At 45.8% G+C, this 12,865-nt stretch overlaps 1 protein-coding gene across 1 annotated transcript in view; it reads left to right on the top strand.

Annotated features, from left to right (window-relative positions):
• LOC309362400 (uncharacterized protein) overlaps positions 1 to 12,865 on the top strand; it is a gene marked incomplete at its 3' end in the record, with an annotated part of 151,637 nt that overhangs the window by 118,182 nt on the left and 20,590 nt on the right. The window contains exon 3 of the mRNA XM_081931745.1: positions 10,587 to 10,724. The remainder of the gene's footprint in view (positions 1 to 10,586; positions 10,725 to 12,865) is intronic.

Here is a 12,865-nt window from a genome sequence, read left to right as displayed (position 1 = left end):
GAGAATGTAAAATATGCTCTCCATTTAGATATTTATTAAAATAATTTATTCATTTACCCAGAAGAGTCATTAGGCTTTTTTTGCTGTAAGCTGCTTCCTACATTGTAAGAGTGGGTCATGAGACCCTTGATCCCTCCTCGAAATACAATCTGAACCAAACGGGTGAGGCAGTAAAGAGTTTATTGATTACAATACGTTCTTGCAAGAGGGCGAGGTCCACAGTAGCTGATGTTCCCTATACTGGAAGCCCAGCTTCCCTCCCTCGTCTCCCCATTGGCTGGTCCTGCAAGGTTTTCCTTCCCCCAGTTATCAAAGGAAAGGAAAGAGGCTGGGGGGGGGGGGGAGAAACTTCTCCTTCCTCGCCAGAGTCACCTGACTTCCGGCTTCATCAGCGGAGATAAAATCGGGGCTTGCAAAGGAGGGAGGGAAGGGGTCTGCTTCGTCCTAATTAAGCCTCCTAATTAAGCGGGGTCTCTCCTTGCCTCCCAGGCGGGGGCTGCCCAGGGTCGCTGCAGCTGCTGCCGCGTCAGGATTTTGGGTGAGTGCAAAGCCAGCGGCGGGGAAGGAGGGAAGGGGCTTGGCAAGGGGTGGGGGGTCCAGGATGAGAAGCCCCGGGACGGGGAGGAAAGGGAGCTGTTTTTCTTAATGGGGCCTTGAAGGTGGGGGAGGGGGGGTCCCGTTGTGGAAAGAGAGAAGCTTTTTATATATATAAGATATTTATTGGCTTTTTCACAAATTCATATAACATAAAAATCACAAAAAACAAAAATACATACAAAAAACCACATGTATAACTTCATTCCCTTATGTTCATGAAACTTACTTTCCCGACTTCCTCATACCTCCCCTTACTGCATTCCAATCTCTAATCAATTCTCTTCAACAAATCCTTCCCCTAATTTCTATTAAAATTTTAACCTTTCTTTTCATTATTCATAATCATTACAGCAAACAACCACTTAATTTCAGAATCAACATCGTCCTAACATTCAACAATTTTACAATATTTCTTAAGGTAGTCTTTAAATTTCTTCCAATCTTCTTCCGCCGTCTCTTTTCCCTGGTCTCGGATTCTGCCGGTCATCTCTGCCAGTCCCAGTGGAAAGAGAGAAGCTTCTTCCTTTCTGCCCGGATCTGGTGCAAAGGGATTTGCCTGGAAGGAGGCGGGGAAGGGGAGAGGCTTGGGCATTGATGGGCAGGTTAATAATAATAATAATAGTACCTGCCCCTCTGGCTGGGTTTCCAGTGTGGCTTACAACTTAGATAAACCATAATAAAAGATCAAACGTTAAAACCTTCCCAGTACAGGGCTGCCTCCAGATGTCTTCTAAAAGTCAGATAGTTGTTTATTTGAAATTGGAAGGGAGGGCTTTCCACAGGGAGGGCGCCACCACCGAGAAGGCCCTCTGCCTGGTTCCCTGTAACCTCGCTTCTTGCAGGGAGGGAACTGGCAGAAGACCCTCGGAAGTGAACCTCAGTGTCCTTCCTTCCTTCTCTTTAGACACCAGGCAAAAGCATTCCTCTTCTCCCAGGCATTGGGCTCATTAAACAATCTATGGCCTGTCCAGTTAACATGGGTTTAGCCCAGTCTGATTTTGTAGTGACTGCGTCTCCTTATACCTCTTCCAAAATTTGGAAATGCCCCCTTTGGTTACGTTTCTGCCAATTTTTCTTCTAATATCTTCATAACTGTAGCCTTGTTCACTTAATAGTACTATTTTACATCCCTTTCAAGGTGACCAGTCATCTCTTTGTGCCATTTATTTAATTTTATTACATTTTACAAGCTCACTAAATGAAAGAAACCTCAACCAACTTGATAGCAATCGCAAAACACATTTTTTTAAAAAAATATTTTTATTGAATTTTCAAATTATAACAACAAATTTCCACAAATCTTAATTGAACAATTTCTATATCCGTATTTCTCCCCTCCCTCCTCTTTGGCTTCCCCCATATTTCTGTATTGATTTATTAAACAAATTCTATACTCTGCTGATTTGGCTTCTTATATAGTTGTCAAAACCTGCCAAAGAGTCCATATCTTTATACTGTCTTTTTCTATAGTTTATAAATGGTTCCCACTCTTTTTTGAAACCAATGTTGTCTCTCTCATGTATTCTCTCTGTCAGCTTAGCCAGTTCCATGTAGTCCATAAGCTTAGCTTGCACTGCTTCCTTTGTTGGCGTTTTCTGTTTTCCATACTTGTGCTAATAAAATTCTTGTTGCTGTTGTCGCATACATAAACTATGTCCAATTTCCCTCTCATGTATCATGATCTAAAATTAGAAGCAGGAAAGATTCTGGTTTTTAAACAAAGGGTTTTTTCAGCATTTTTTTCAGTTCATTATATATCATTTCCCAGTATTCTTTAACCTTCTTGCATTCCCACCATACATGAAAAAAGTACCATAAATTTCGCTCCATAACACGCAGATTTTTCCTCCTAGAAAGTAAGGGGAAATGTCTGTGCGTGTTATGGAGCGAATGCCTACAGATGGCAGGGGAATCTGCTGCAGTAGTGAGCAGTCCGTGGCTCAAAAGCGGGTGTAAGCTACCAGAGCCAGGGAGGAGGGAGAGAAGCAGAGCGGGGTTGGCTGCTTTAAAACAACCCTGTGCTCTCTGTCCCTGCCTGCAGTTTTTTGCTGTCCGATTTTGGATTAGCCACTGTAGGGGCTGTGTGTGTGTGTGCTTGAGCTATCGTTCTCCTCCTCCTGCTTCCCGTTCACTCTCCCAGCGCCCCTGCGCTCTCCTGCCACTTTAGGATTGATACTCTGTGTGTCTGTGTGTGTGTGTGAGAGAGAGAGAGGGCTCCTTCTCCTCCTCCTGCTTCTCGTTCACTCTCCCTGCGACTTTAGGATTGACACTCTGTGTGTCTGTGTGTGTGTGAGAGAGAGGGCTCCTTCTCCTCTTCCGGCTTCCCGTTCACTCTCCCTGCGCCCCTGCGCTCTCCTGCGACTTTAGGATTGACACTCTGTGTGTCTGTGTGTGTGTGTGAGGACTTCTTCTCCTCCTCCTGCTTCCCGTTCACTCTCCCAGCGCCCCTGCGACTTCTAGTGCCCTGCGACTTTAGGGCCAGTTCTCTCTCTCCGTGTGTGTGTGTGTTTTGACCTCACTGCGCTTGTTGGGGGAGAGTGTTGGTCATAATTTTTCTTGATTTGTCTCAGAGTGGTTACTATCATGGTTTCCTCTCCACACCCCAAATTCACCATCAGATCACATAGCATATCCATGGCTACAGCCTACACCAAAAAACACACGCACCCACTGTTTCATGGGGCCGCAATGGCGCAAAAACGTGGTTACAAAGCATGGATCCACATGGATCCTCAGGATTTTTGCATTGGGCTACCCCAAACTCACTGTCAGATCACATGTCTGTGGCCACAGCATGAACCACAAAAATCATACATCCACTGTTTCGTTTAGAATATTTTTTTCTTGTTTTCCTCCTCAAAAACTATGTGCGTGTTATGGTCAGGTGCGTGTTATAGAGCAAAAAATACGGTACCACCTTTCTCTTTACATCTCCAACATATCTTGGATCCTGTTTTATACATTTTTGCAGTTTTTCCGGTGTGATATACCATCTATATATCATTTTCAAATACAGTGGTACCTCAGGTTACATACGCTTCAGGATACAGACTCTGCTAACCCAGAAATAGTACCTTAGGTTAAGAACTTTGCTTCAGGATGAGAACAGAAATTGTGCTCCGGCGGCGCAGCAGCAGCAGGAGGCTCCATTAGCTGAAGTGGTGTGTCAGGTTAAGAACAGTTTCAGGTTAAGAATGGACCGCTGGAATGAATTACCGTATTTTTCGCTCTATAACATGCACCTGACCATTACACGCACATCGTTTTTAGAGGAGGAAAACAAGGGAAAAAACATTCTGAATGAAACAGTGGATGTATCATTTTTGTGCTTCATGCTGTGGCCACAGACATGTGATCTGATGGTGAATTTGGGCTGACCCAATGCAAAAGATCCTGAGAATCCCTGTGGATCCATGTTTTGTAACCACGTTTTTGCACCATTGCAGCCCCAGGCAACAGTGGGTGCGTGATTTTGGGGGGCAGGCTGTAGCCATGGACATGCTATGTGATCTGATGGTGAATTTGGGGTGACCCAATGCAAAAATCCTGAGAATCCCTGTGGATCCATGCTTTGTAACCACGTTTTTGCACCATTGCAGCCCCAGGCAACAGTGGGTGCGTGATTTTGGGGGGCAGGCTGTAGCCATGGACATGCTATGTGATCTGATGGTGAATTTGGGCTGACCCAATGCAAAAGATCCTGAGAATCCATGTGGATCCATGTTTTGTAACCACGTTTTTGCACCATTGCAGCCCCAGGCAACAGTGGGTGCGTGATTTTGGGGGGCAGGCTGTAGCCATGGACATGCTATGTGATCTGATGGTGAATTTGGGGTGACCCAATGCAAAAATCCTGAGAATCCCTGTGGATCCATGCTTTGTAACCACGTTTTTGCACCATTGCAGCCCCAGGCAACAGTGGGTGCGTGATTTTGGGGGGCAGGCTGTAGCCATGGACATGCTATGTGATCTGATGGTGAATTTGGGGTGACCCAATGCAAAAATCCTGAGAATCCCTGTGGATCCATGCTTTGTAACCACGTTTTTGCACCATTGCAGCCCCAGGCAACAGTGGGTGCGTGATTTTGGGGGGCAGGCTGTAGCCATGGACATGCTATGTGATCTGATGGTGAATTTGGGGTGACCCAATGCAAAGATCCTGAGGATCCATGTGGATCCATGCTTTTTAACCACATTTTTGCACCATTGCAGCCCCAGGCAACAGTGGGTGCGTGATTTTTGGGGGGCAGGCTGTAGCCATGGACATGCTATGTGATCTGATGGTGAATTTGGGGTGACCCAATGCAAAGATCCTGAGGATCCATGTGGATCCATGCTTTTTAACTACATTTTAAGTGGGGAGGGAAGGAAAAACACAGAAGGGACAAGGAGCAGGAGAGGGGTGTGCAGAGAAGCAGCTGGCTAAGAATGCAGGAGAGGGGTATAACGGGAGGGAGGAAAGGAAGGCAAAAGTTTTCGCTCACCTACCCACCCAAGCCAGCCAGCTTGCGCTCTCTCTCTCTCTCTCTCCCTTCTGCATGTTTTCAGCAGCACCGGAGCACAGAGAGGACACTGCTTTCCTTTCTGCTTGCCTGGAGGGGAGGGGCTTTCCCTGCTCTTTGTTCCGTTTGAGCAAAAACAGCAAGGAAACAGAGGAGGGTGGGCAGTAAGACCCTGAGGCAGAATGCAGGAAAGCAGCCGCTTCCTCTTTTCAGGTTTCCCTTCTCCGAGACGCGCAATTTGATTTTTGCCTGATTTTTTTTGCCCCCCCCCCCCCTCGCACCATTTGGCTCCAGGGACCACACATTCGCTCAATAACACACATAGACATTTCCCCTTCCTTTTTAGGAGAAAAAATCTGCGTGTTATAGAGGGGGAAATACGGTAAGTACTTAACCCAAGGTACCACTGTAATTTTCTCTTAATGATATACAATCTGTAAACTTTACATTTGTTTTCATAAACTTTCCCATTCCTCCAACTGTATATTAAGCCCAACATCCGGAGCCCATTTTATTTGGGCTGATTTTACCTTCTCATCTAAAGTCTCTCCATATAGCAAAATGTTATATGTTCTCTTCAATAATTTGGTATTTCCCTCCACAATTTCCTTTTGAAAGTTTGAGATAGTATAGCTGAACCCCCTTTTATTATCTTCTTTAAATTGCTCATTAATTTGTCTGTGATGCAACCAACTTTGTAAAGTACCTTTCAAGTTTTCATAACTTTTAAATTTCAAACCTTTCTCCTCTTCTATTAACAAATCTCTATATGTTGGCCACTTTCCTTTTTTATTACCCCTCCAGCTACACAGGGTCTAATCCTGCCAGACTTTGGTGGATGTCTCAAAAAATTCCAAGTTGTTGGATATTCAAATCGCAGAGCTTGTCAAAACTGAGAGGCAACTATTTACAAATCCTGTTCTTTCAGCAAAGCAGAAATTTTAGGGTTAAAAATACATTTGCTTTCACTCAGAGGCTGTAATTTAGATTTTTGGGGGCATTCATCTCATTCCATCTTATGCACAAAACGTCTCTGCAGGGTTCTCTGAATAGCAGAAGTACGGCTTCCATTTTTAATACTTCTCACTTTGAAGTTCAAATTGAATTTAAGTCCAAATTTTTAAATTCCTCTCCAAAAGCTTCTTTTTCTTTTACCTTCTAACAGAAGATCTGTCACTTCAGAGGGCGGCTTTTAGGCTTCGGATATTCAGGTGTGCGTTGGAGCCGACAGCCCACCTCGACCGTCTTCCCCTCCCCCACCCGCTGCTGATGCAACTGCGGGAGCCGGTTTGGCGGGAGACCTGGGGCTCAGCTGGACCCCGTTGGAGCCCCACTCTTCTGCAGAGTTTTGTGCGGGAGGCTTTTTTTAGCCCCTAAACCTCTCCTCGGTGGCCTGAAATCCCCCTAAGGGCTCTGTCTTACTCCAGCCCGGAAGCCCGCAATCACAAAGTCAACTCTGTGACATTTATTTTATTTTATTACATTTTACAAGTTCACTAACTGAAAGAACAAAAAAATCCCCAACCAACTTGATTGCAATCACATAACACACTGACAAATGTCCTGCTTATTTATGTTGCAATCCTTCCTAAAAGTTGTTGTATTACATTCTACTTTAAATTACAGTGGTACTTTAAATTACAGTGGTCTGTTCTTAACCTGAAGCACCACTTTAGCTAATGGGGCCTCCTGCTGCCGCCGTGCCACCAGAGCACAATTTCTGTTCTCATTCTGAAGCAAAGTTCTTAACCCGAGGTACTATTTCTGGGTTAGCGGAGTCTGTAACCTGAAGCGTCTGTAACCTGAAGTACCACTATGTATTTCCGTTGATATATAATTTTATGGTATTACTCCCAAGAAGGGGGGTATTATGAGCCATCAAACCCCAGAAAAACACCTTCTCCAAGGTTTCCACAATTTTTACCACTAGTGTATGTTGTCTTCTAGGTCCAAAGACACACATGCACACACAGATAGCATGAGCAAGCAGGGCTCCAAAGTGCAGCCATTGTCGGAGACCTTAGAATACATCAACGAACTCACACAGGGGAGAAACCGTTTCAATGTATTGAATGTGGAAAGAGCTGCAGTCGTAGTGGAGACCTTAATATTCCTAAGCAAATTTACACAGGTGAAAAACCATATAAATGAATGCAACGTTGCACTCAATGTTCACTATTTAATTTACGTCAAGAAACTCATAAAGGCAGAAATCAATTTTAAATACATGGAACCCATGTGATGTTTTTGTTTTTGTATTTAAATTTTTATACACATATATATGTATTAAAGTAATGAAGGTCACATATACTTGATGTACAAAAGAAGTTGCAAGTTGTTGCTAGATCATCCAGGGGGAGAGTGTGAATATGGAATGCTCAAGGCGTGTGATGAATCTGTTGAGTTTTGACCCCACCCATCACTGCCAAAATGATGGGCTGCCCTTGTCTTGTGGATCAGCATCTTTCAGGCTTCAGGGAATTGCCTTCCTTCCCCTTGGTCGTAGATAAGCAGAACAAAGGAAAAGGAGTCTTCTTACCAGTTAGAAGCTTTAATGATCCCAGCAAGGGGACAAAGAACCCGTCTTCTAGGAATGGCGGTGCTCCCAATGAAGAGGTCCAGTCCCTCACATCCCTAGTCACCCCGTCACTTCTGCGTCTCGTAATCTGAGCTAGTTCCCTCCGTACTTTCTGTCCTGCCACTTTCGCTGCTCTCCTTGGCCTTGGGGAGAGCGGATGGATGCTTTCCAGAGACAGTGAATCTGTTAACTCTCCCCCCCCCTCCAGAGTTTCTTCGGCAAGCTGTTCCCCATCCAGTATTTCCCAGCTTCTGCCTTCTGAACTATGTTCCTCTGCAAATCACTTTTCCAAATCTATACAGTCCTCCTGCTCCTGGGAAGAATCCGGGGAGGGGGTGCTTTTTCCGTGCAAGGCTAGTTCGTGTTTCTCCCGAGTATGCGCCTGTAATCAGTGAGCGTGCATTTAGCAGGAGAGCGTCCCTTTGTCTCGGCACGTAAGATGCTTCAGGAGGCCCGAGAGCGAAGGGTGTGTATCGCACATGCACTGTGAGAGCAATGGTGGAGGAATAGCAAATAACTGTCAGGGTGCTTAAAAGGAGGCTGTCGTTTCGTGGGGGGAGGAGAGTTTTAGTGACGCTGAACAGGAAGAGCCAAGCGCACCTACGGGATACATGTGCTTGCTACTCTGAGTTTGAAGATGGGCAGTGGGAGTGGCACATGATTCTGCTGAAAGTAGATCTAGGGAAGATTAAGTTAATTGCAACCTTAAACACACTTGGGTCCCATTAAAGAGGCTGCTCATGAGGCCGGAGGAACATCGCCCGGCTGTGAGGTGTAAAGTCCACCACTCCCTGCAAGGTCTTTCCCACCTGGCCAAAGGGGTGGGGCCCAGACTCGCCCAGCTCTACCATGTTAAATATGAATTCTGTGGTCGACCTTTGTACTGTTTTATTTTGAAATCTTTAAGATAATATTTTTGTTTTCTGTTATGTTGCTTTGACAGTATATTCTATATTTCACATTTTTCAGGTTGTTTTATTTATGTTTTATTGATTTAATGTGCTGTGAACCGCTTTGAGGTTTTTCTTGAAAATATAAAGTGGAATAGAAATTAAATAAAAAAAGTTTCGAGCAGGGATATCCAACATGGGGTTGCTCAGATGTTGGGCAACAACTCCCATAAGCCTCAGCCTGTATGGCCATGGTTGATGGGGGTTGTAGTTCAAAAGCTCAAGGGTGGAAAATCTCACGTTTCTTACAACTTTTCATTATGAATAATTATTGGTAAAACTTTTGTTGATATAGAGCTCATTTTTGGGCTTCCAGGAACAGCTAGTCACTTCTGCTTTATAAACAAACCCAAATATATTGACACACTTTACTTTAAAAGCAGATTTCAGAACAGAGATAAACAAAACCTTTTTTAAAAATCTTTTTACTTTACAAACCATAATTTTGTCAATCCAAGATCTGCTCTTCCTATGTATAAAAATACTTTGTTAACAATGAGATACCGAAATAATAAAAAATCTGCAATAAAACATTATCAGCATTTAAAAAGAAAAGCTAGTGGGATGTTCAAGGCATTGAGTTACAAATTAAGGCAAAGATCAACCATTGCTAGGTAGACCCAGGAGACTTAATCCTAGAATCAACCCCTGCCCCCCACAGCCTGCTTTTGCCTGTAAATGTATTTGATTCAAAGATCACATAAATCATCATGATTTTTTTCTCATTAATTCTGATGGGCGGGGGCGAGTTAACCCCATGGAGGTATATATGGGTCTGAGTGGCAGGTGATCCACTGCCAGACCGCCATCTTGACAAGAATCTTTCTCAAGGCCTTGTCTGCAAGAGGACGGGCAATGAATTCTGATTGACTGCTTGGAACAGAAATGTATTTGGGAGACACCGAAGAGAAAAAGTGAAAAAACTCACAGCCCACTCCACAAATTATCCAGGCTGCTATGTGGCAGAAATGCATTTTCCCACCTTCCCTTGAAACAGCCTTGCCCTACAACGCTGTGTCACAAGCTGCCTTTGGGAATGGTCCCACATCTCAGAAGGCAGGCAGTGGTGACGAGTGCTGTGTTGCCCTAGGAGGAACACAATGGCACTGGAGGCTGCTGAGCAAAATGGCCCCCGTGGGCTCCATTGTGTTCCCACTTACCTTCTGATTGCTTGCCTTCTCCCTTGAGGGCCACATCCACACCACATTTAAATCACTCTAGTACCCCTTCAGTCAGTCATGGCTTCCCCAAAGCATTCTGGGAGCTGTAGTTTGCTGAGAGGAGACTCCCTGTTCCCCTCCCAGAGAGATAATACGTAGAGTGGCTTCACTATCTATTCCTTGTCACAGAGAACTTGGTGAATTGTAACTCTGAGGGAAATAAGGGTTTTAAGGGTTGCCATGGTTGTTAAAGACTTGATTGCCTCTTCTCTTCTCTTCCCCGCCCCCCGGGCAATATAGCTTCTATAGTTTCTATAGCCTACATATGGTAGAGATATTTAAAATGAGAGTCCTCATAAGGACTCTTTCTTGCTCTTCAAAATATGGCAAACACACCTAACAGCTCCAAGCAACCTTAACAAACTACAGCTCCCAGAATTCTTTGGGGGAAGCCATGACTGTTTAAAGTGGTATACAGTGGTACCACTTGCCCCCTTGACCCGCGCCCATCCTGGCTGATTAGAGCATGTCTAGATGAGGTGCGGGTCCCCCTGGACGAGATCATTAATCAGTCCCTTGGTACGTGGACTTTCCCAGGGGAGTTGAAGGAAGCAGTGGTGCATCTATTCTTAAACAAAACATCTCTAGATCCTTTAGATCTATCCAATTACCGCCCGGTATCAAATCTTCCATACCTGTGTAAGGTAATTGAGAGAGCAGTTGCTGAACAGCTTGGTAGGTTTCTGGATGAAACATAGGCTCGGGACCCATTTCAGTCCATCTTTCACCCTGGTTACAGGACCGAGACGGCTTTGGTTGCCCTAACAGATGATCTCCATAGCTGGATTGAGGCGGGTCGGGACTGCTGATTCTCTTACATCTGTCAGCAGCCTTCGACATGATCAATCACGAACCTTTGGACCACCGCCTTGCCGACGTAGGGATTCAGAGCACAGTCCGACAATGGCTGCTCTCCTTTATCTCAGGTCGGGGACAGAGGGTGGCGCTAGGGAGGGAGTGGTCACTGCGGTACTCCTTGGTGTGTGGAGTCCCACAGGGTGGAATCCTTTCCCTGATGCTTTTTAATATCTTTTATGTGCCCCCTTGCCCAGATTGTCCGGAGCTTTGGGCTAGATTGTCATCAATATGCTGATGACACCCAGCTTTATCTGTTGATGGATGGCCGCCCTGACTTGGCCCCGGACACACTGACTAGATGCTTGAAAGCTGTGGCTGGATGGCTGCGTGGGAGCCGGTTGAAGTTAAATCCTTTGAAGACTGAGGTCTTCCGGCTGGATCGGGACAACATGGGGTTGGTGGCCCAACTCCCATCTCTTGCGGGGGCTCAATTAGTGCCAGCACCTTCTGTCAAGAGCTTGGGTGTAACCTTTGACGCCTCCCTTTCCATAGAGGCACAAGTTGCAGCCACAGCAAAGGTGGCGTTTTTCCATCTCCACCGTATTAAGCACTTGGTCCCTTACCTTTCTCGCCCTGATCTGGCCACAGTGATCCATGCAACGGTCACCTCCAGGCTTGATTATTGTAACTCGCTCTATGTGGGGCTGCCCTTGAGGCTGACCCAGAAACTCCAGCGGGTGCAGAATGCCACGGAGAGGCTCCAGTGCTTTATGAACTGCACTGGCTCCCAGTGGAGTACAGGGTCAGGTTTAAGGTGCTGGTTTTAACCTTTAAAGCCCTATGCGGCCTAGGACCCACTTACCTATGGGACCGCCTCTCCTGGTATGCCCTGCGGAGGACCTTAAGTTCCGCAAATGACAACATTTTGGAGGTCCTGGTTAGATTGGTCTCAACTAGGGCCAGGGCCTTTTCAGTCCTGGCCCCAACTTGGTGGAACGCTCTGCCACAAGAGACTAGGGCCCTGCGGGACTTGACATCTTTCTGCAGGGCCTGCAAGACAGAGCTGTTCCACCTGGCCTTTGCTTTGACTCAGTCTGACCCTTATGTTTCCCTCCCCTTATGATTTTGATCATTGGACTACTTTTAAAATGAGACTGCTTTTTAAACTGCCTTTTAATCTGTATTTTAAATTGGTATTTTCTCCCCCTATTATGTTTTTACTGTAATTTTACTGGTGTTAGCCACCGTGAGCCCGGCTCTGGCCAGGGAGGGTAGGGTATAAATAAAATTTATCATTATTATTATTATTATTATTATTATTATCATTATTATCATTATTATCATCAGACATTAAGAACTTCCTGATCCTGCTTCTTTATAAGACATCTGAAGGCAGCCCTGTATGGAGAAGTTTTAATGTTTGATGCTTCATTGGTTTTAAAACAAATATTCTGTTGGGAGCTGCCCTAGTGGCTGGGGGAACCCAGCCAGATGAGAGGTATAAATATTATACAATATTCTTCTTATGCTTAATTGAATAGCAGTTACTGGAAGCCGCCAGAGGGGAGGTGCACTTGGACTCCCATCCCCCTTGCAGGCTTGGCCACCATGAGGAGACAGTGCTGAGATTCCTGCATTGCAGGGGGTTGGACTAGATGACTCTCAGGGTCCCCTTCCATCTCTACGATTCTATGATTCTAAGAGGGTGCGGGACTAGATGGGCTTGATCAAACTACAGGGCTCTTCGTGCGGAGGGGTATGTGAGTGAGTGAGAAAGAGCGTACCTTCAGGAAGAGGCCCCTCTCTCTTCTTTGCAAAGAGGCTGAATCAGCTGCAATGCCCCCACACTTGACCCACCGCGTCCCTGCCTGCTCTCTCTCCACCCCCAACTCCAATTCCATGGGTATTGCATTGCATTGCACAACCCCCCCCCCCCCAGCTTGCTGCACCCCGAGGCGCTTTGCACTCACCGGATTCCTTGCAGAACAAGGACAGTGCACGAGGGCAGAGGGGGCGGGTCAGCTGTTCTAATTAAGCCGCGCCCCCTTTCCCAAATCAGTATCGAGCAGCCCCTCCCCCAGCAGCTTCCACTCTCTGCCTTTAACCTTTATGGCAGTGAGCATATACTGTATTCCCTATACTCGAAGCCCAGCTTCCCTCCCTCCTCTCCCCATTGGCTGGGTCCTGCAATTATCCCACCCCCGGAAATATCCTGCCTCC

This window comes from Podarcis melisellensis (assembly GCF_964234715.1).
Source record: "Podarcis melisellensis genome assembly, contig: HAP1_SCAFFOLD_154, whole genome shotgun sequence".
NCBI classification, from domain to species: Eukaryota; Metazoa; Chordata; class Lepidosauria; order Squamata; family Lacertidae; genus Podarcis; species Podarcis melisellensis.
The sequence above is the reverse complement of the archived record's forward strand: the minus strand, read 5'-3'. Positions and strand labels throughout refer to the sequence as shown.